Source organism: Talpa occidentalis, unplaced genomic scaffold, assembly GCF_014898055.3.
Source record: "Talpa occidentalis isolate TD23 unplaced genomic scaffold, MPIMG_talOcc4v2.1 talOcc4.5, whole genome shotgun sequence".
Lineage (NCBI taxonomy): Eukaryota > Metazoa > Chordata > Mammalia > Eulipotyphla > Talpidae > Talpa > Talpa occidentalis.
Window position 1 is genome coordinate 1,977,149 of NW_023604861.1, and position 22,148 is coordinate 1,999,296.

The following is a 22,148-nucleotide window of genomic DNA, read 5'->3' on the forward strand; positions in this document are numbered from 1 at the left end:
ACAAGTACAGCGTTGCTGGTCGATTTGCATTCACAAGTCTGAGGAGAACCAAGCGCAGCTCCTGGGAGGCAGCACAGAGCCTCGGTCCCAGGCGCCCAACATGCCTCAGAACAGTCACGCGTGACAGGAGGGGAGGGGCCGCCGCGAAATCCTTCAAAACATTGAACTAGAGTCAGACGTAAAAGGACACAATGTTAGAATTAATATTTGAATTGAATAAGAACATGTTTATTTAATATGTATGAAGAACAAAAATATAATAAATGCAGGAATATTTGCCAGAGAGAGAGAGAGAGAGAGAGAGAGAGAGAGAGAGAGAATGACAATGACCAGGTAGACTCAAAACAACACCCTCCTGGAAACGCAAACATTCCGAAATTAATAGTGAACATTGGGTCAGCGCTTCTTGGGAGCAAACGAAGCCTATCTAAAGAGAAAATCAGTGACCTGTCTACAGCTAATGACCCACATGGAATTCAGAATACAGAGAAAATGAAAAATACCAAGGAAATCTTTAGAGAGAAGTAGGACAACGGTGGAGACACAACATTTACCCAATTTCGGGGATAGAAGAGAGAGAGCGAGGACCCTGGTGCAGCTGCGCCCCGGGGGGTCACCGGCGCTCTGTGCTCACGCGAAGGGGCTCCTGTCGGGCCGGCAGTCATTACAGTGGGCGCTGCCACCCGCCGCGGGTGAAGACCTCGGGAGCCTTCAAGTCCAGGCTGCAGGCCCCGCACGGCACCACGCAGAGGCGGCCATCTGCTTTTCAAAGGCCTGGCATGGAATTCAGGAATCAGCTGTGCAGACTTTGCCAAAGGAAAACTTTGAAAACTCGATTCTGTTCATTTACAGGATTTCAATATTTCCTAGCACCGAAGTGGGACAAACACTGACGTCTCTGTGGTTTAACACATATTAAATCACTATTTTTGTAAATCATAAAATAGATTTGTTCGTGATTTCTGTGACTTCACTGTTCTCTTTCTCTCAAAGGGATCTCCTAGCAGAGCTTTGCCCGGCACCGTCACCCCTGGTGCCCCAATCCACACAAACAAGTGCTGAATGGGCCGGCATCCCCCCAGTGGTAGAGGGGACCCCAAATCTACCGCCCCCAGACAAGTCTTTGGAAGAGGTAGATTTCATGCGAGGGGCTCTGCAGGGTCGGACGGGGCCTGGACACAGGCCGCAGAAACTTCTCCAAGGCCAGGACCTGCGAGGCATCTGCTGTCTCTGCTCCGTGGAGAAGGCAGGATTTAAATCTGCGCGCAGGGGCTTCCTGACAAGCCTTGCCTGAGCTGCCACTGTCCCCCCAGCCTCCCTGTCTGAGGCGAGCTTGAGGCTTTGCCGGCCCAGAATAAGCCAGAGCAGCACCGGCGCTGCCTCTGGGCCTCTGCGCTGGAAAACCTACCCTCGCGTGGCCCCAGGGCGCACCGGGTCCTCCCTGGTGACACGGACCCCGGAGGCACTGGTGCATCCCCATGGGGCCAGGGCCCAGCGAGGCGTCGAGGAGGAAATGCATCCAAGCCTCCAGCTCCTGCAGACACGCTGGCTCTCCCAGGCTGGGCCAAACCCGGACTGGACCGTGTCTCCGGGGCTGCAGCGCTTGCAGATGGCGCTGGCACCCGGGCAGGCCAGGCACCCACGCCGGGGAAGGCTTGTGGCTAACACAGGGCCACGCCGAGCTCGCCAGCAGACCTCGGAGCAAAACCAGAACAAGTCCCTGCAAGGCTCAGTGCACATCCAGCAGGAGGTGACTTCTTGGCACGCGCAGGCATCCAGGGCCGAGGTCATTCGCCATGACCACTCCCATTAGCACTGGGTATTCTGGACTTTAAGGCCAGATATCGGAGAATCAGCAGCCGGAGCCTGCTGCAGGGCCTCCTCCTGAGCATGTCTCACCCACGGCAGGCGCAGGTGCGGTACTGGGGTGCATCAGGACAGCGCCCCAGCAGCTCCTGGGGCCTGATGAACCCGCGCACAGAGCCTGTGGTTCCTCAGCCGGGGCGTCTGCCTGGGCGAGGGGAGGAACCTGCTCGGTCCCTGGAAGCTCAGAGACTGCCGTGCTTCTGAAGGGGCGGGCGGGGGCAGGAGGGGTCTCCCCCACTCTGGCACCCACACTTGCTGCAGGGACTGTGTTTTCCCTCCTCCCTTCTTATCAGGTACAATTAGCCTGACATCATCGATGAAGGCGGGCAGTGTGCTGCTAGGCAGTGACCGTGTGGACTGACTATGGCTGCTTCTAGGGGCTTTGCCAAGTAGTGAAAAGAAAAGGGTATTTTCCTTGTCAAAGGCTGGGCTAAAAAAAGCAGCTTTAAAATGACAACAAACAGACGTTCCAGCAGCCCTGTGGGGTATAAGACTGCGGTTCCCTGCTTTTGCTTTCTGCTCCTGACCAGCTGGACCCTGATGTTTCCCGAAGGCAGCATTTGACTGTTTGGCCTCCTGCTTTTCCCAGCTCAGGGCCCTTTGCTCAGGGGGAAAAAAGGGCGGGACTGAAGTTAAGGCCGACACTTTGGTTTTTCAATGTGTTAGAAACGTAGTCATCAGCTTCTATTTTATCATCCATCACACGTGTTCCCCAAGAGCACATTTGGAATCCTAAAATGTCATAATAGAGATCTTTTGTTATTCACTTTAGATCTCTGAATATGGTCAATTCCATTCACTTATTTCTTAATTGGAAAAAAATCTTGCCTTCTTGGATTCACCCCAAGTCGCTGGATCCAGTAAGCAGATACTTAGCATTTTGTTTACTATTTTTAAAGGAATTAGTCTGGAAATATCTTCTTGAACCAATTTTTTTCTTTTGAATTATTTCTCTCCGAGTAAGCGAACAGCTTCCGTGTATAATCTGGAAAGACGCTGCAGTAACATTAGCAAACAGCACAGCGTGTGAGTAAGGGACAGCGTTCTTTTTTTTTTTTTTTTAATTTTTTTACATCGTTGTTCATTTTTGTACAACAGTTGATCTCTCCCTTCAGGAGGAATCCCCATAAATCTCCCACCACCGCCTGCAGCACCCCTGTGCGCTCACCACAGTCCCTTATGCTCTTCCCGCCCCTGTTTTGACCCCCCCCCCACCCTTGCTGGGTGCCCTAGAGCTGTGGTTTGCTGCAAATTTTGTCTTTTATTTTCCTCCAACCCTTTGTTCAGTTTCCCTATATCCCTCCTATAACTGAAGCCATCGATATTTTTCTTTTTCCTCCTGACTTACCTCACGGCATAATTAGGGATATAATTCTTTCAGTGCCTTAGGTTAACACACCTAATTTTTCATAAGAAAAATGCGAGCTATTTCTCCAAATCACATCATTCCCATAGAATTTGACCTAAAGCTCTCAACAAAAAGAGCACAGCCAGGGCTGGCTGCACGATTGTCATCTCCACGAAGAAATACAAAAGCAGGGCCCCTTGTTTCTAAATCATTAGAAAATTTGAGATGCCAGCAGAGAGTGTTCATCCACCACGCAAGGCCCCTTCAGCATGGTGACCCCGTTATACCTCCCTTTCCTAGAACCCCAGAATGTAGAGCCAGAGGGGGCTTTGAATTTCTTTCTTGCTTTCACAGGAGCTTGATGTAAGGAAGCTACCTTCAGTCTTACTTTCCAAAAGCCTGCTTTGTTACCCCAGCAGGGAGACGGTAGTCAGGATAGCTGAAGCAGTTGGAAGCTCATAGACCCAAATTTCTAAGCTTTACACCCCATTTTAAATTAGGTTTTCTCAAACAGACCCTTTGCTCTGGCACGCAGTGCCGGCTGACGCTCCTGCAGCAGGGACGGCTGCTCAAGGTGCCCTCTCCTTGCTGCCCGGTTAACTCAGAAGAGGCAACATTCTCTCTCTCCCTGGAGTGTTTCTACATTCTTCACTAAGGTGCTTTACTGCAGGGACTTCAGTGTGGGTAGAAGCGATCTCTGTAAAAATGGCTACATCGCTGTTCTTGAGAAATACGGAGCAGGAGGACTCCAGTTCTGTCTGCTCTGAGTATTGCAGGCGCGTCAACAGCTCACACCAGTAAATGTACAAAGGCAGGTGTTTTTAAGGGCGACTTTCTCCCAGCTTGTAACTCATGAGCTCCACAGTGGAAGCCACTCTAAAAATGGCAAAATGAGGCTGTTTGTTTTCAGGAAAAATAGTTGGTTCAAACAGGCGTTTTACCAGCATTATGATGGTTTATGACCACGAAGCAAGATTTCTGTTAACTTAGGTTGGTTTTCCACTAATTCTGTCAAACTGGGCTACCAACACCCACCTTCCATCATCCAGGGCTGCAAGTCAAGGTTTGTGTCACTGAGGAACATTTGCTTTGGACACTTTTATTTAAAAATTCTAAGCCCTCTGAACTAGCTACATCTCGTTTTTATTTTAAGTGGTGTTAGGACATTTTGTCCTTGAGGAGTTATTGTCATTTGGCTCTAAAATCATTTAAAACCACTAAACATATAAAATTGTCCATGAGAGATAACTAGTAATCATTCTTCTATTGAGAAAGGCAGAGAAATTGTGGAATAAATCTGCTACAGCCTCTCTCCCAACACCGTCTCGGAGACCAGCGTTCTCAAGCACTCCCTGGGTCTTCTTTCAATCTGCAATAGAAATTATCTCTTATCTCACAAATTTGTATCACATTGGTTTTTGAGATAAGATTTAAAATTACGTTGTCTAAATGTTCTTTTTTTTTTTCATTTTGCACGTATAAGGATCATCAAATTCTTTATCCAGGGTGGCAGAATTCAGTTGGACCTAAACATGGAAGCTAATATATTCCCTCTTTCAAACTGAGATGCTATTTTGGGCTTAGGTTTGTATGACATTGTACAATCCCATTGTTCCTAGTTACCGTCTCCCTCAGACTCTACAAGGGGGCAGGAGAACTGTCTCCCACTCTGGGTTCTCCCAGGCGAGGCACGTCATCACACAGCATGAGATGGCTTAGCAAGGAAAACATAATAACTCTAATAACACATGCGTGGAGAATTTAGAAGGTGGTAAATTCTTAAGAAAAATCAAGTTGGCCGGGCTGTTTTGTCTTGTGTTTTAGGGGTGTTAGAAAGCCAAAGAAGAGACTTCACGTGACAGGTAAGAAAGGCTGATCATCCTCACTCCTGAGAATAAAGGTGAGGTCTCAGCGAGGGTATGCTCACTGACACACTCCACCTGAGACACCCCAAACTACATCACATTAGGTCATAAAAGGGGAGCAATGATGGTGTCTCCTATATAAGGCAAAGGGCAGGAGCTTAGGACTTACATCCATCACCTTGGATAGGGGGCACTCAGGCAAGGACCCTCTCTGCCTGCATGCAGAAGAGTCTGCATTCTTTCCATGGTGGTGACAGATCTCTGGGTTCACGGGTCTCCACTGACCCTAGTTCCTAGTTCTCAGGTCAAGGTGAGAAGAGGAAGACCTTGGCCATGACAAGAGCTTGTCTGGTGGGCTTGGGAACACTGGCTGTGTAAGACCAACGAAGTCTTTTTACAGTGAGGGGGATTGTAATCCCCAAGGGAAAGTGAATGTCTCAAGGGCATGCAGTTAGTCCTGGGAATTGTAATCCCCAAGGGAAAGTGAATGTCTCAAGGGCATGCAGTTAGTCCTGGGAAAAGTCTCTGCAACTTTCAGGGACTCTTGCATTATAGCTATCTTTTCTACAATGATTATTTACTGCTCAGAAAAGGGAAAAAGAAATACAAGGAGTTTCTTTTAAGACATATGTCTATAGTACATCAATTCATTTTGGATAGCAACTTGTGATTTTTCTCTCTGTGCTTTGCACCTTCTCCTCCTCAGACGCAGCCAGGACACATCGCTTCCCCTGTTGCAGGTTTATTACACAATGTACTTAGCGGCAGTGACCCATCCAAAAATGAAATTGAGAGCAAAGTTCCATTCACAATAGCATTAAAAAAATAATGCTCATGAACGAGTTAAGTAAAGGTAAGCGGGGACTTATAACCAGGAATTATAAAACTTTGATGAGAGAAATGAGAGAAACCATAAATGAAGATATAGTCCATGTTCATGGATAGTTCAATATTACTAAGAGGGTGAATCTTCCCAAATTGATTTGCAGCTTCAATTTAATCACTGTCAACATTCTACCACTTCTTCTTTCAGAAATTAATAATTGAATTCAAAAATTCATATGGAGATTCAAAACAATTTAGAGAAAGATAAAATGGAAGGACTTTCACTTACCAATTTTAAAACTTAGTATAAAGCTCCAGTTATCAAGACAGTAAAGATAGACATATGGACAAATGGAACAGAATGAGAACCCAGAGAAAATATTTATAGTCAATTTATTTTTGACAAAGGTGCCAAGAATATTCATTGGGGAAAGGACAGTCTGTTTAAAAATGGTGCCAGGACAATTGGATATCCATATGCAAAGAGATGAACTTGGACTTATCCCTCACACCACCCACAAAATTAACTCAAAATGGATCTTCGACCAAAGTAAAATAACTAAGAGGATAAAACTTACAAAAGAAAATAGAGGAGAAAATCATTGAGGCTTTGGGTTAATCAAATACTTCATATATATGACACTAAAAACACAGTCCATCAAAGAAAAAAAATGATAAATTGGACCTCACCAAAAGTCAAAATTTTCATCTCAAAAATCACCATTAGCACACAAAGCCCGGAACACTGACACCACCACATGCTGGAGCCTAAGTGGAGCAAGAGGAATCCCATTCATCACTGGCAGGGCGCAAAACGGTGCCATCTAAGAAGACGGTTTGGTGGGGCGAGGACATCCGAGAACTGACATGGAGATGGACACACTCCTCGCCAAAGTCAGTAAGAGTCAGGGATCAGACAATTCAAACGAGTGAATTTCATGATATGTAAAATGTACCTTAATAAAGATGGCAAGGAAAGTAATATCTGCATGGCAGGCTAATTTGAATATTGATTGTACCCCCTGTCTTGGCAAACAAACAGATGCCAATAGGCTTAGCAGGTGACAGATTACAGTGTGACCAGATTTTCAGGAGCAAACGGTGGGAGGCCAGAGCCGCGTGTCAGTCAGCATGGAGCTCACATACTGCAATGCAACTGGGTTATAAAATTTTACATCTTTAAAAAATGTATTTTAAAAAACTAGGGACATTATTTCTTTATTTTTTTTAAAGATTTATTTATTTATGCCTACAAGAGCTGGGGTACAGGCCAGAGGTGTGTGTGGGGGGGTGAGAGGATTCCCCAGAGACAGAGTGGGGAGCAGAACAGGCAGATCTACTGAGACACACTGCTGAGGGGAGCAGTGGGGAGACAGGAGAGGTCTGCTGCGCCATGTGGGTAGCTCCCTGGCCGGCTGGGGATCGAACTCATGCTGCAGAAGCTGTGGATTGCTTCATAGGGGGGTGCTTAACCCCTTACGCCACCAGGGAGGCCCTGGACATTATTTCTTGATTCAGCCATGCTAATACCAGAGTGTGAGTCAATGAGAAATAACATGAAAATTAGGTGGCTCCAGGTCAGCTATGAGTTATGCTTAATATATTATCACTATTTACTAAACAGCTCTAAAAACGATGTCATTTTCGCCTTCTTTTTCTTTTAACTATTGGGATTCTGAATGTGCTGATCCTTACGGACTGATGACTCAGGTCATGGCTTCCAACGCTATGAGACATCAGAGCACAGCACAGACCCAACCCTGCACCAAGAATAAAAGCCACCAGCCCGGTCCTGAAGTTCAGTTAGATCTACTTTCTGCCTGGGAAGAAGCTGACAACTTCTTAACAATAAATAAATGACGAACATATTTTCTCACTTTCAAGTAAGGACGATAAAGGGAGAGCAGCCGGCGGGGCAGGAGACGGGATGCCGGGAGGGATTTCAGCTCCGTGTTGCCCAAACAGACTGCACGGAGGACAGAGCGCTGGGGGCGGCCTCGAGTCACACAGGCTCGCCCGAAGGCCCATGTGCTGAGGAACGTCCTGGCCAGGGGCCCACATATTTCTCTTGCGTGGGCCCAGCAAATTAGGCAGCCAGGTCGGGGGACAAAAACAGGTGTCTGCAGGGAGGCGGCCCGTCACCCCATCGGTGGTGCTTCTCCGTCCTTGTGTGGGTGTCGCTGCGCTGAGGTTAGAGAAACCGACATGCACAGTCCTCCTGCCCGGGCTGGGAGAGCTGGGGGCCTCCCGCGCCTTCTGCCTGGGGTCAGGGATCTGCTCGCTGTACCACTTGGTTGTGGGTACTACAGCTTGGGAGCCAGCTGCTGTGAAAAGACTTTGAAGAGGCCAGAGGGTGGGTACCTGCCCAGCAGAGGTCGGTTTGGTCAGAGAGCTTAAGGGATAGACATGCCAGCATCTCCCTGCCCAGCTACAGAATGAACAGCTGTGCCCAGGAAGAACAGCTGTCTGCAGGGGAACATCTGTCTGCAGGGAGAAGAGCTGTCTGCAGGGAGAAGAGCTGTCTGCAGGGGAACAGCTGTCTGCAGTGGAACAGCTGTCTGGGGGGGGAACAGCTGTTTGCAGGGGGAGCTGCTGTCTGCAGGGAGAAGAGGTGCCCAGAGAGCTTCTTGCTGGAGGCGGCCCCTGTTCTGTGATATTTGGGGTAGAGAAGTCAGAGGAGGAGAGGTGCCAGACAGGAGAAATGCACTAGTTTTGAATGTAAAACCCATCCACGCGCTGCTGCACACACTGTGAAAGCTGGCGTCGCTGGCACGGGCTGGCTGCCCCTGACGGCGCGAGGCCTCGCTGAGCTTCTGAACCCGTTCCAGAGACGCATCTTCTAGCAGCAGAGACGTGCGTCTCTGTTCGTAGGAAACAGCACATTCCCTCTTTGACCATCTTTCCTCATCCTGCAAACCCTTTCCCGCCACTCTCTCACCCTTTCTGAAGGAAACTCCCACTGCGAGACCCATCGTCCTTCTTCTCTCACAGGAAGCACAGCTGCCCTCCCTGCAGACCGCTGCTCCTGCTCTCACACACACACACAGGTGCACACACATATGCACACAATGCACAGACATATATGCACATAGATGCACACGAGCACACACAGGTGCATGCACATACATGTACACACATGCAGATACACAGGCTCACACATGCACACAGACACAGGTGCACACACACACACCCCTGATCAACAGGAAACTCTCAGCCACGCCCTCTGTGGGGAGGGAGCGACTGCTCAGGATGTCTCCAGCAGGCAGTGGGCAGTGGGCAGGGTGCTGAGGTGGGGTGCAGGACACCAGGGAGCTGGGTTCAGGGAACGCGGGTGCCCTGTACTTGCTTTATTTACGGGAGCCAAGGAGACGGAGCCCCGAGCCTGCCATCCCTCCCCATGACCTGCAGAGGTCTGCGATTGAGCAACAAGCACTGAATGGACAACAAGGTACCTCCTGTCACTTCCAACCCTCTGTTGTTCCACAGCTGAAAGCTGGAGATGAAGCCGGAGCCGGGGCTGGACCCAGGCCACGGGGTTGGAGCCAAGGCCATGATGCACAGCAGGGGCGTCCCGGCCTCAGGAGCCCTTGCGCAGGCTCCTGCTGTCCAGCCACCTCGTGGGGCCTCGCCGGCCACCTGGTTTCTGTGCTTTCAGGGCCAGCGCCGCCCGGCTCGCTGCAAGCCCAGCAGCGTCCCTTCTCCAAGCGCAGCCCGGGGAAGACCCAGCACAGGCGCAAGAAAACGCACCCCCAAGACCCTGGGGACCAGGGCCTGCGATCTGGCCCCTCCAGGAGCCCAAACCTTCCCCTCGTGTTGGTTGTGACTTTCTTTTGCACACAGGGAGCCGACGCCCTTGGAGTCTGTGGGGAAGAGCCTGCCCGTCTCTGCCAGATTCCGGGTTCCAGATTCCTCTGCGTGCGGAGACGCCGCCCCAGCCTCCTCTCAGGTGCACGTGTCTTCTCCAGGCGCCGCAGGTGAGGACGCCCATTGGTGGGTACGGCCCACCTGCCCCAGGTGTCCTCAGCTTCGTCTAATTAATCACAACCGCAGAATTTGATTTTCAAATAAGGTCATATTCTGAGGTAGTAGAGGCTGGTACTTCAAAACATGGGGGGCGGGGAGCACATGCAACTTTACCCGTAAGAGATGTCATGTATTCCTCAGTGATTTTATTTATTTATATTAATCTAGACATCATGTTTCTAAAACTTCCCATGAGCAACAAGGAGAATGCCTTAAATTCCAAATGGAAAACTTTAAAATATTGATTAAAACCTCTAACGTGATCGTATAAGCTAGTCATGAAAGCCATCTTGCTTGCTTTTGTGCCTAAACACTGAATCATCACTGGACTTTCCTCAGATGCAGTAAACCCAGCATTGCTGTTTACAAGTCAGAATAAATTAGTGCACATTTCCATGATTATATTTTGTTTGCAATTTGTCTCGGTTATTCCCTTATAAAACAGGTTTGCTGATGTCACCAGGTTCAGTGTGAGTGGCGTTCACACACAGAGAAAATCATGAAATAATTCATAGGACGTTAATGAAATAAAGGCAAATGATTGAATAGTTTAAAATCTAATCATGAGGGCCTCCCTGGTGGCGCAAGGGGTTAAGAGGCAACTTATGAAGCTGTCCGCAGTCACTGCAGCATGAGTTCGATCCCCGGCCAGGGAGCTACCCACATGGCACAGCAGACCTCTCCTGTCTCCCCGCTGCTCCCCTCAGCAGTGTATTTTGGTCAATCTACTTGTTCTGCTCCCCACTCTGTCTCTGGCGAATCCTCTCACCCCCACCCCTACAACTCTGGCCTGTACCCCAGCTCTTGTATGCATAAATAAAAAAATCTTTAAAAAAATCTAATCATGAGCAGCAGTCCGGCTGTTTAGATTTAGCATTGCTTTGCCTTTATTATCTAAGGAATTCCTTCAGTTTTCTCCTTTATATTTTGCATATAATAAAGCACATTTTTCTCCAACAAAATTCTAGTGGACAACATGCCTCTTCTAGCATTGCTGCCTTCATTTTTGCAAGACTTAAACATAAGAAATGCTAAATTTCAAAGAGCAAGCCATCAGCAAAATAGCTGCATCACATTAGCTGGAGTGGTTCTGTGATTAATAGCTGTGCTGGCAATCACCGCAGGCTCGGTGCTCAGATGAAAATCAGCAGAAGGGACTGAGGATAATGTGCCATTCACTCTGGGACTGAGACAAAAATGAAAACTGTGGTAGTCCCCCTGCCCCGGGGGTAAAACCTTGCCAGTTCTGCTAGTGTCACACAGGGAAGGTAGGAGTTGAAATTTAAGGCTGAAGAAGTCGACTCCAACTTCCAGGAACTCTGCTGAGAGGCCTGGGTGCCTCCTCTCACAGCACCTCATTAGCAAACAGAGTAGAAAGTATAAACCAAGACCCACAGTCAAGCGTGAATAAAGGGATTGCCACTCTTCACGAATGTTACTCCAACTTCATGGGTAAAATTGGCTCCCAGGATGTTTTCATTATTAGCGTGTTGGTGTGTGTTTGGCTTCTTCCAAGTTGCATTGAAGAGGCTTGTGCTATCATTGCCCTCATTCTGTAATTACAGTGACGACGACGAGGCTGACTACCCCCTGGTGGGGTCCAGGGTAGGAAGTTAAGCCCAGCACCCAAAAATTTCATCACTTCTTTTTCAAAGACCAGCAAGCCCTATTCCAAAATGCTCTCATGTTTCATTCCATATGAATCTGCCATCACGGTCGCGGGGCTGGGTGGAGCGTGATCACCCACCCACCCAGAGACAACTCCAGCCAGGCAACTCTCTACTGTGACCCCAGGAAATGTGTGCCCAAAAGGCGTTTGGCTTGATGGAGATGGGCTGATATAACCCAGGCTCACCCCAAAGGCACAGTTTCAATGTGGAGGAGTGGACACGCGTGGGGGTGACCAGAGTCCAGAGCCATGGAAGCAGCCAGTGCCAAGGTAGGAGTCAGCTTCTGTCCGGGGCATCTTTCCCCATTGTGGCCACACACCTGGTGCCACTCCATCCCAGATGAGGCTCACCTGTGGCCCAGGCGAGGTGGTCCCCACTGTCCACAGCTCTTCCACATGCTCTCCACGCACCCTTATACTCGTCTCCATCAGCTCAAGTCACTTCAGTGTGTCTTTGGGTTTCAGAATTGAAGCCTAAAGGCACTGCTTACAGAAGCGCCATCGGGGGCCTCCCTGGTGGTGCAGGGGTTAAGGCTCAGCAGTATCAAGCTATCGCCAGCCACTACAGCACAAGTTTGATTCTCAGCCAGCCAGGAAGCAAACAACATGGCACAGCAGACCTCTCCTGTCTCCCCGCTGCTCCCCTCAGCAGTGCATTTCAGTCAGTCCACCTGTTCTGCTCCCCACTCTGTCTCTGGTGAATCCTCTAACCGCCCCCACACCTCTGGCCTGTACCCCAGTTCTTGTATAAATAAATCTTAAAAAAAAGAAGCCCCATCATCTGGGTCCTCACAGACAGAGCAGAGCCCAGGAGAGTGCCCCTCCAGACACAAGAGTGTGGTCCTCCTGACCACGCTTGCGCTGACCTTCTCCGCCAGTTTTTGTCATGAAATGTTCTAGTCTTGGCAGTAGCAAGAAATAAAAATTGCTGCAAAAGTTAACTTCTGAAAAGAACATGTCCCTTTCCAAATAAACCTCAAATATATAATTGAGTGATTGCAAGGAACGTAAGTTGAGAATTTATTTGGTCAAGACTTACTTAGAAATTATACTTTACCAGGGTTTTTCTTTTAAAATATACCTTGTATATGTGTATTGAAAGCTTTTGCTATATGTTTTCTATATGATCATTTCCCTATGCAGTTTCTGATATAAAATGGCGGTATTTGATTTACCTAATTCTTAGACCCTGAACAATGAATGGGATATCTAATATTTAGGGCATTATTATGTAGGGGTCAAAAAAAGCTGGATTTTAACTTTTGTCCTATTATAATTTTTGACTAAATTACTAAATTAACATGATGAAATTGATAACACGCTTTTTTGATTAGATTATTGTTAAGCTGCATAACAGTATTTAAAGCCTCTGATTCTATGATATAAACTGTCCTGTGATAATACACAAAATAGTATTCTGCTTTTATTAGTTTATTTGACTAGACTTCACTGCTTCATTATCCAAGCAAAACATTATTAATCAATCTATAAAAATGCAAGGCAATGGATTTTAAAATGTAATCACAGCCTAGGAGACAGGTTCATCATCACTCTTTGATTCCAATATGATTTTAATGAGTCTCATAAGATGTTAGAGTTGGCGGCTGTGCCGTGTGACACAGTTACCATAGCTGTATGAACTCCTCTGTGAGGGAGACACTCCCCACAGAACCAGGGTCCTGGGTGGGGGTCTCGTGAGATTGAGGGGACTTTCTTTGTCCTTTTCACCTACAAAATATGGCCTATAACACCTGCTTTGACAAATTCCACAGTTATTGCCAAAATCAAAGAAGGATTAGATACCAGCTCATTTTGAAAAATAAGGGAATGAGGCCCTCCCTCGTGGTCTTGGGGTTCAGTCTCAGTGCTATCACCACTGCACCCTGAGTTCTCCATCCCTGGCCAGGGAGCTGACCCACAGGGCACAGCAGATCTCTCCTGGCTCCCCGTTGCTCCCCTCGGCAGTGGATTTCAGTTAGTTCACCTGTTTTGCTCCCCACTCTCTCTGGTGAATCCTTGCACCCCTGCACCTCTGGCCTGTACCCCAGTTCTTCTATGCAAAAAAAGAAAAAGAAAAAGAAGGGAATGCAATTCACATTCAAAGATCAAAGGTCAAATACCAATATGATTTTCTTAGGTATTCGCAAAATAAAATAAATTTTATTGAGTTGGATATTTAACAAATGTCCCAATTATTAAATTGGTAAGAATTAATAATTACTTATTGAAGAAAATAATTAGAAAATTGACTCTTATTTCCATGTCTGTATCACTACAGAACTTGAAAGCAAGTCCAACATTTTCAGAAACGTGGCATTTTTCTGAAAATCTCAAAATTTGTGGTGTTTTCACCAAAGGCAACATTGTTTAAATATAATCATAATTCAGTGACTCAAATAGGAGTAAACTTGATGCTGAAAATGGAGTTTCTGCTCCGTGCTCAGTCTTCATCATAACATCTCATGTGCTTAAAGATGAAATGTTAGGTTAAGACCAAGAAGAGAAAAATCACATAATCTTCCAAAATCAAATATGTATGATTTTCCGCCGTGGGAAGGACATGAAGGACGCCAGGTCCCTCCTTTGAATAAAGAAGAGCATTCGCCGTGGGATCCCCAGGGCCCGCGGCCGGAGCAGGTGGAGCCTGTGTGGAGCAGGTGGAGCCTGTGTGGAGAGACCCACCCGGCAGGGATGTGCCGGCTGCTCCGTGCTGGCAAGGGCCGGGGGAGGCTGTCCTGGCTCCCGTAGCTGCAGGACAGCCCAGGGTCAGCGGAGAACAGTGACCACCCCTGATGTCACCGCAGAGGGCGGGGAGCAGGCTGCATCTTGACACTCCTCTAGACCAGCTAAAGGACTCGTGTAAACTGCATTATCATTTCAACGGAGGCAACATGTGACAACACTGCCCAGGATTTATGGCAAAGGGTCACACCAAGGCCCCAGCATGCCCACCTCCGTCTGCTCTGCCCCACCCCTGTTGCCCCCCACCCCGCCCCTCTGGGGGCCGCAAGTCTACTGTCAGCTTCCCAAGGTGCGTTTGGCTTTATTTTGTCTGCTCCTTGTCGCGTCTCTTCACGTCCCACATAGGAGTGAAATCACCTGTATCTGCCTTTCACCTGCTGGCTTCTCTCACTCAGCACCGGCCCCTCCGCCTGTGTCGTGCACAGCAGGGAGCCCCCTCTCTGTGACGTGCGTGGGGGCCCCGCCACGGGCCACGGCCTGCGTCCTCCCTCCATCGCGGCACGTGGGCTGTGAGCACGGCGTGGGGTGCACAGGCGAGCAGAGAGCCTTCCGGTCGTGTTCTCCACGCAGCTGGTGCCCAGAGGAGGGGATTTCTGGATCACGCCGGAGATCTATTTTTAATATTTTGAGAGCCCTCCCATCTGTCTCCCATGGGCGCTGGGCAGCCACACTCCCACCCAGCTCACCAGGGCTCTAGAGGCTGTCTGCGGGGGTCCTAGAAACGTGAGCCCGTCGGCTCGGCACGAGACCCCCTGACGTTTGGTTGTCTTCTGCCTCCAGTGTTCACAGGAATTATGCATTCAGCTGGGCCTCTTCCGAACTGTTTTCTCATATACTGTAACAAATTCCAAAAAGTACACACCTCAGAGCTGTTAATTAAAAGGGCCTGCTGGTATAAATAAACACATATGCTGCTGATTAGCCGCTCTTTAGGGGTCAGCGGTGGGGACTCCTGCTGGGCTTCTGTTAATTGTTGTCCAAGGTCTTAGCAGGAGCTGTCTAATCATCTCGTGTGGCTTTGACCATCTGGCCCTCGAGCTCCCTTCCTGTAAATAGCCGCCCCTTAGACAGGACAGAAATCTCTCACGAGAGGCGCGTCTCGCAGGTGTGACCAGCCCCACACGTGTGCAGGACACTGGACTGACCTCACCCACTCGTCGAAGCCCGCACACCTCGCCTGCCTTCCCCCTCAGGTTCAGCCAGGTGTCAGCGGCTCGCAGACAACCGCAAAGTGGTGTTTGAGCCTCTCTCCCTCCAGCAGCACCAGACGGAGTCAGGCCTGGGCACCGGGGAGGGTTATTCCAGAAAGTAAGTGCAGGTAGAACAAGACGCATGGCAAGTTGCCCTCCGCCCGCGGCAGCTGGGAGGCAGCGGGGATGTGTGGAAGTCGCCGAGACAGGGGCCCGAGAGACGGCGCTCGGCTGAGTTGCCCCGACTCTGGGAAGCTCCTCAACCTCTTCAGGAGGTTTTACAGGCAGACGTGACGTGAGGAATAGAATGTCAAAGCAGTTCACGTCTCAGGCTTGTGTGATGGTGCACACAGCGGCAGCGACAAGCCAGGGGAGGGGACAGGTTGCCAGAAAACCAGCAGAAGCCAGGGGCGGCAGCACAGACCCACGGACGGATTTCAGAGGCCGCGTCGCTGCCTGAGTGACACTGGCCTCCGCATTCGGAGCCTCCTGCCTGTGAGCGCACGACTCCTTCAGTCCTGGAGGCACAGAAAACCTACAAGGGACCAGACACCGAAGACTTTCCTCAACACCCGTGGTCCTGTCTCGACTTACGTTGGGATTGCTGTGCAAACATCCGGGCAGGGTCGTGGTTGGACACACATTATCTGATGTGCCCGGGGGTGAGAGGATGAAGTAAACTCCACTGAGTCAGAGACGACTTGACAATGGAGACGTCACGTAAGCTGGGGTGACGCGGTGCACGTGATCAGCGAGGCGGAGAAGCCAGCGGGGTCCCTGGAAGCGAGTGTGGGGACCAAGAGTGGAAGCAGGCAGTGACAGGCGTCGTCTCAGCAAAACACCGCAGGATGTGAGCAGTGGCGAAGCACATGGGGATGGACTAACAGTGACGCCATCAGTCACAAACATAGAAAGTCGTCTCGGCTGAATTTCGGGGGCAGGGGAGGACTTGTACGCATGCAACTGAAAAGATGTGATTGTGGGTATCGCCACACCCAGGATCACACCCCATCACCTGGAAGCTCTGCTTGTCTTCAGCCTGTCTCCTCTCTCCTCTGGGCTGGCTTCCTGCCCGGTGAGCTGGCCACGCTGGTGCTGCTACACGGGTGCTCCCTCGCCGGTGCTCCCTAGCCATCCCTTTAGCCACCCCTGGCAGTGACATTTTTGTTCTTGTTGCCACTATCCTTGCTCTTCTCCTGACACTATGGTGAGACTTCTGGTCACAAGGTAGAGTGGCTGTTTCTGGGTCATTTTCTCTTCTCGGAAACCATCACACAGGTTGAAGTCTGAGTACTCGACTCACTGAATTCCCTCTCACATGCCTGCCTCTGCGGCAGGGCAGATGCAGGTGGTAGTCGCCGTGTCCTTCTAGGTTCCGAAAATGAACAGCACTATGGCAAACGCCAGGGCGATACCCTCCAAAATAAATTACGAGCTGCAGAAAGAAAATCAAAGCCCAGCAGCAAACCCAGTTGCCGAGGACACAGGACAGAACTGTGATGGGCAGACGGCACCGGACCTAAGGAAAACTGTCTTATCCTGCAGAAAAGACAGAGACATGGAAACGCTGGGGAGGACAAAGGCATGAGAGAAAGAACCTGAGGCCTTGGGAAGGCAGAGGGAGGTGTGGCCTCCTAGGCCCTGGCAAATAATGGCCTCAACTACAGTTTCTGACCTGGATGCATTTTCCTGATGCTTTTCATAGTCTGCAGGGGCCTTGATAAATGCTACAAAAACAAGGGGTCCTATTTGGCCAGCTTTTCACACATGATTTAACTGTGAAATATAAGTGATTCATGAGGTCCACATGCACATGCACGATACATGCAGTATTACCCTGTAATATGCCGTTGTTTGAAATACTGCATTTTAGAAAAATGCTGATGCCTTGCTTCGAAACGGAGTATGTCTGTCTCTCGAACACTCTTATTTCCTGTACACCCATGCGTGGATGCACGCATAGTGGCAATGGTATTATTTTGGTACACAGACTCTGACATAAGCATTGAATATTCTGAAGAAATATCTTGACTAGTCAAAGCAATAGTCTTCTAAAATAACATGACGTTGGAACTAGTAAAATCAAACAGAATAGCAGTGAATATTCATTACCAATCAGCGTGTGCTAATATCTTAATCACTTATTAAATTTAATTTCTTGATTATTTTTCCTTCCTTTGGCAGCTTATTGAGCAGTGGCCTGCGGTGCTCATCGCTGCTCTTGGTATAATGAAAGATGACCCATATTCATGCAGACTCTCAAATATTTATATTTATTTTAGATCAGTCATCTCATGTGAGTTTTGTGTAAAAAACACCCCAGAAATGAAAGCATCCAACTCAGACAACTTGTATTTCCCAACCACCAGCCATGGAGAGAGAGAGAGAGAGAGAGAGAGAGAGCTTGCATGGCGGGCCTTTTCCTGTGTTTGTATTTTCGTCGTGTTAGACCAGCAGACAAAGGAGAGTGTCTATTTGCATTTTTAACTCTCAGTATCCTGCACAAGGGAAAGAAGACGGTGCGCCCTCACATCCCCTCAGGACTCGGCTTGCCATGAAAACACCTCCCCGGTGATTCACTGATGCGAGGTGCGGGAGCAGCCAAAGCCTGTTGAGACACGCTTCATCAGTCAGTTAAAAGTTTAGGTTCTTGGGGAAATCTCCATCTCAAATGTGATTTTAAATGCTGTTGCCAGACTCAGTCACGCTGTCTCTCCTCAGATGCCCCCTCAGCCACCCCCGCCTGTTTCATGATCTTGTTGGCACATCTCTAGACGCATGGATCTGTCCCATCGACAGGACTAGAAAAAGGAGCTGCGGGATATACACGCAACAGAAGACTAGGAAGAGACACACAATAAGGGGGGTGGAAATTGTCTGGGGAATATAACCAAGATGAAAATTCATACATTGCGCAAAAAAGAAAAATGATGCAAAAATATATAAAATAAAAAGCAATGAAATAGTGTCTTTTGAATGGGCCACTCCCCAATCTGGCCCCAGGACTCCCACACAAGTCTATCACTTTTCTTTACTTGGAGACAAACTTTCCCCCTTTTTCTTTGTGATTTATCACAATAGTGGCTCTTAACTATCTCTAAATATAAATACATGTTTAAATTTTGCTTGATTGTCAACTTCAGGAAAGCGAACTCATGGCGGCTTACTCTTCTCTACTCTTGCTTTTTAATTCCTCATCACTATTTTTAGATTCATCCAAGATGACCTGCGTAGTCCTATTTCAATCACTTTCATTGTTCAGAAGTAGCAGTTCTTGACCCTTCTGGTCTAGGGAGTCCTTTTTCTTCTCTCCTTAATTGGCAGTAAAATTATTCACCCTGCCAGACTTGGTTTGTCACTGTTTACATCATCACGCCCCACAAAACAAGCCTGCATGCCAGTTCTGAGGCTCACGGTCCCTTTCTCTGTTCTTACGGGCCACATCCTGCCGCAGTGATGCTGGATAATATCTCAAAATTTAGATCTAAATTGCTCAGAATGTACATCTGTTGCTTGCATTTTTGTTTTACTTTGTTCCTTGCTTTGTGAGAAAACATTAAGTTTTACAAACTTATGTGAAACCATCACTGCCATCAACTCCCACCACGCTCCATGAAATTGCCATCTTACTTGATTTCTCTCTAGAAAGTACTTTCCCTGAGTGTTTATAAGTGAGATGAATCTCGGAATGGTATGCCATCCCACGACTTGAAAGGCTGACACTTTATTTTAACTATTTAATCCAATAAACTGAGTTGGATCTAAAATTACAGTTTTTAAAGTTATTGAAACAGTTGAAAATACCACTCCTTTATTTCTTCCATCAAAATTGCTGTCGAGAAATTGAGTTTGATCTGATGACAATTTTTTGTCTGTCTAGAGATTTCTTTGTGCTCTGGAAGTTTTGAAACCCATCTCCATGTCTTTCATTAGCTTAAAATTCACAAAACTACTTGTAGGTGTGATGTTTTGAGTACTCTGAAGTCTCTCAGTCAACAAGCAATGATTTTTCTCCTACCCTTGGAAATTCTAAAATAGTATTCCTTTCTTTTTTTTTTCTGTCCTTGAGTACTTGGATGCTGATGTTGATGCGTTTATTATATCTTTGCTATTCTTAAACGTTTTTTGCCCTATCTGCCTCTTCATTATCGGAATCCTTCTGGGAATGTATCACAATGTGAACTTTGTGACCCTGGCAGTGACCCTGACAGTAACTCCGACAGTGACCCTGACAGTGACCCCGGCAGTGACCCAGGCAGTGACCCAGGCCAGCGGCCTCAGGGAGTGTCAGGGTGCGGACACTAAAAGATAAGAATAAAATCAGTAAAGAGCACATTTCACATACAAGTAAGATTTAGTTTAAATTGATATTGTGGACTTAAGTGTCAGCCTTCCCTGCTGAGAAACAGGATTTCTAAGGATGGCACTGATCTACAGGAGAAAAAGAAAAAGAGTTGAAGAAGATCCTAAATGTTGAAATCACGGGAAATGATGGCTTTCGCCTCTCTTACTTTTTAAGGGAATGCTTAAAAAAGAGCTGAAATGAAGTTAACAGTGCTGCCTAACCCACACGTCTCGACAATAAAGGGCGGAGAGAGACGCCTGCCCTCCTGGGCCTGCCCTGCATGGATCACGAGTCCACCCTCGATTATTTTATTTTTAACATGTTACTTGCAGGCATCCCTGAAGGAAACCTTGAATTCTTTGATATAAGGCTGAGTATAAATTTAAAAAAACAAAGACTGTATGAGCTTGCATGCAAAACTTAGAAACAGAGGAGCTGCAGGCCCAGGGAGCAAGGGAGATACTGGGATCTGCTGCATCCACGGGCATTTATGATGGAGTTGACGGAGCCCAGTCATCTCAGCGTTGTGGTGAGAAGGCGAGCTCTCCCACAGATGCACCGCACAGACAAGACAGTCCAGAATATGTCCAATGACAACAGTGGGCCTGATGGGAAGATAAGAGGGTGGCAGGCAGGACTGCAAGCCCAGTTTGACGACTGTAGTTTTGCAGTGATGACCTTGAACCAGGACCTGTGTTGTCAGAACTGTCTTAGAAATATTAATCTAGGATGGAGGTTCAGGGTGAATGTAAGCGGCCAGACAGAAGAGGTTGACTGGAATATAAAGAAAGGCAAAGGAGCATCGGATGAGCATGGGAATGCAGGGGCTCATGGTTTGTTAATTATCTGACTCGGGCCAATTCCTAGCCAGACTCATTTTCCATTTTCTATTGTCTAAAAAGAGAAGCAGAATAGCTGCTTCACATTAGCTCATCTAAGTGGAAAAGAACACAGGATTTGTGGAATACTGGAGTCAGCACTGCCAGTAATCAATAGTTCTCTCTGTCCCCACATAGACACCAAGTCAAGTTGTGCCAATTGGAGTATTCGAGGGGTGGCAAAGCCTTGCCCAGAGTGGTGGTGGGGACAAACAGTAGCAAAAGAACACTTAAATACCTGCATCCATGCCTGTACCCTCAAAGGGAAGTGATTAATTAAAATAAATGGCAAATTATACAAATCATCCTGGAACATCTTTTTCATGGAAAATTACTAGTAAACTAGAAAAAACATGATGATTTCATAAACGAAAACCCTGTCATTTTTTACGCATTTTAACTTGTCATGTTTTAATCACGGGAAATGTGTGTTCTAAAAGCACTGTAGGGTTTGATGGTCTGAGCTGGTGCCAAACTTCAGGCTCAACAAGAATTTTGAGAATCATGGGTGGATTATTTACTGTTTTTGTTGAGTCTTGTCAGCTCTTTGTAGATTTGTGTGATCAGCCCTTTATCATTAGTGTTGTGTGCAAACATTTTCTCCTAGTCGGTGGGGTTTCTCTTTGTTTTGGTTACTGTCTCTTTTGCTGTGCAGAAGCTCTTTAATTTGATGTAGTCCCAGCTGTTTATCTTTGCCTTCACTGTCACTGCTTTGGGTGATGAGCCTTTAAAGATGTTTCTGGGTGTATGTGATGTAATGTTTCACCTATATTTCCTTCTATATATTTTATAATTTTGGATCTTATGTCTAGTTCTTTAATCCATTTTGAGTTGGTTTTTGTGCATGGTGTGAGGTAGTCGTCAAGCTTCATTCTTTTGCATGTGGCAACCCAGTTTTCCCAGCACCGTTGGAAATCTGGTGATTCCAAGACAAACATTGTAAGACATGTTGACCATGCATCAGATGAATAATCAAAATTCATGGAGTCATCACCACGGGAGTTCTGTCCTTTTGCTGCAAACAAGATTGATCTTTGGTTATGAAATATAGCAAGTTTAAATTATTGTGAGAGAGAAGATTGTCTTTAAACTGTCTTATTTCATTTATCGTTGTTCTCACACAATAAAAAACAAATTATCTTCTCTACTTTTTCCTTAAGATGTTCTCAAAGGTTTAAAAAAAGAGAAAAAAGAAAGCAGTCAAAAGAACAAAGTAATTTAGAAACCATATGCTAGAAATATATAGTTTAATGAAAAATTTTACAAATGTGTATATATATTAAGATAACATGCTGTTCGCCGTGTGAAATATATATGCGTCTATCTCTATGTGTGCATATATGGTTGTATAAAAACTTTGTAAAAATGTTATCTGAGTTCATACTTAGAACAGAAAA

General features: G+C 47.3%; 1 long non-coding RNA gene across 2 annotated transcripts; it reads left to right on the forward strand.

Moving 5' to 3' along the window:
• The first annotated feature begins 5,249 nt into the window (after window positions 1–5,249).
• LOC129146894 (uncharacterized) lies at window positions 5,250–7,688 on the forward strand. Of its 2 annotated transcripts, XR_008554251.1 has the most exons (4): window positions 5,250–5,389; window positions 5,786–5,932; window positions 6,113–6,798; window positions 7,615–7,688. It is a non-coding gene; the product is annotated as an uncharacterized LOC129146894 (long non-coding RNA). The 2 variants fall into 2 exon arrangements; XR_008554250.1 differs by lacking the exon at window positions 7,615–7,688 and having other exon boundaries at window positions 6,113–6,877.
• The last annotated feature ends 14,460 nt before the right edge of the window (window positions 7,689–22,148 follow it).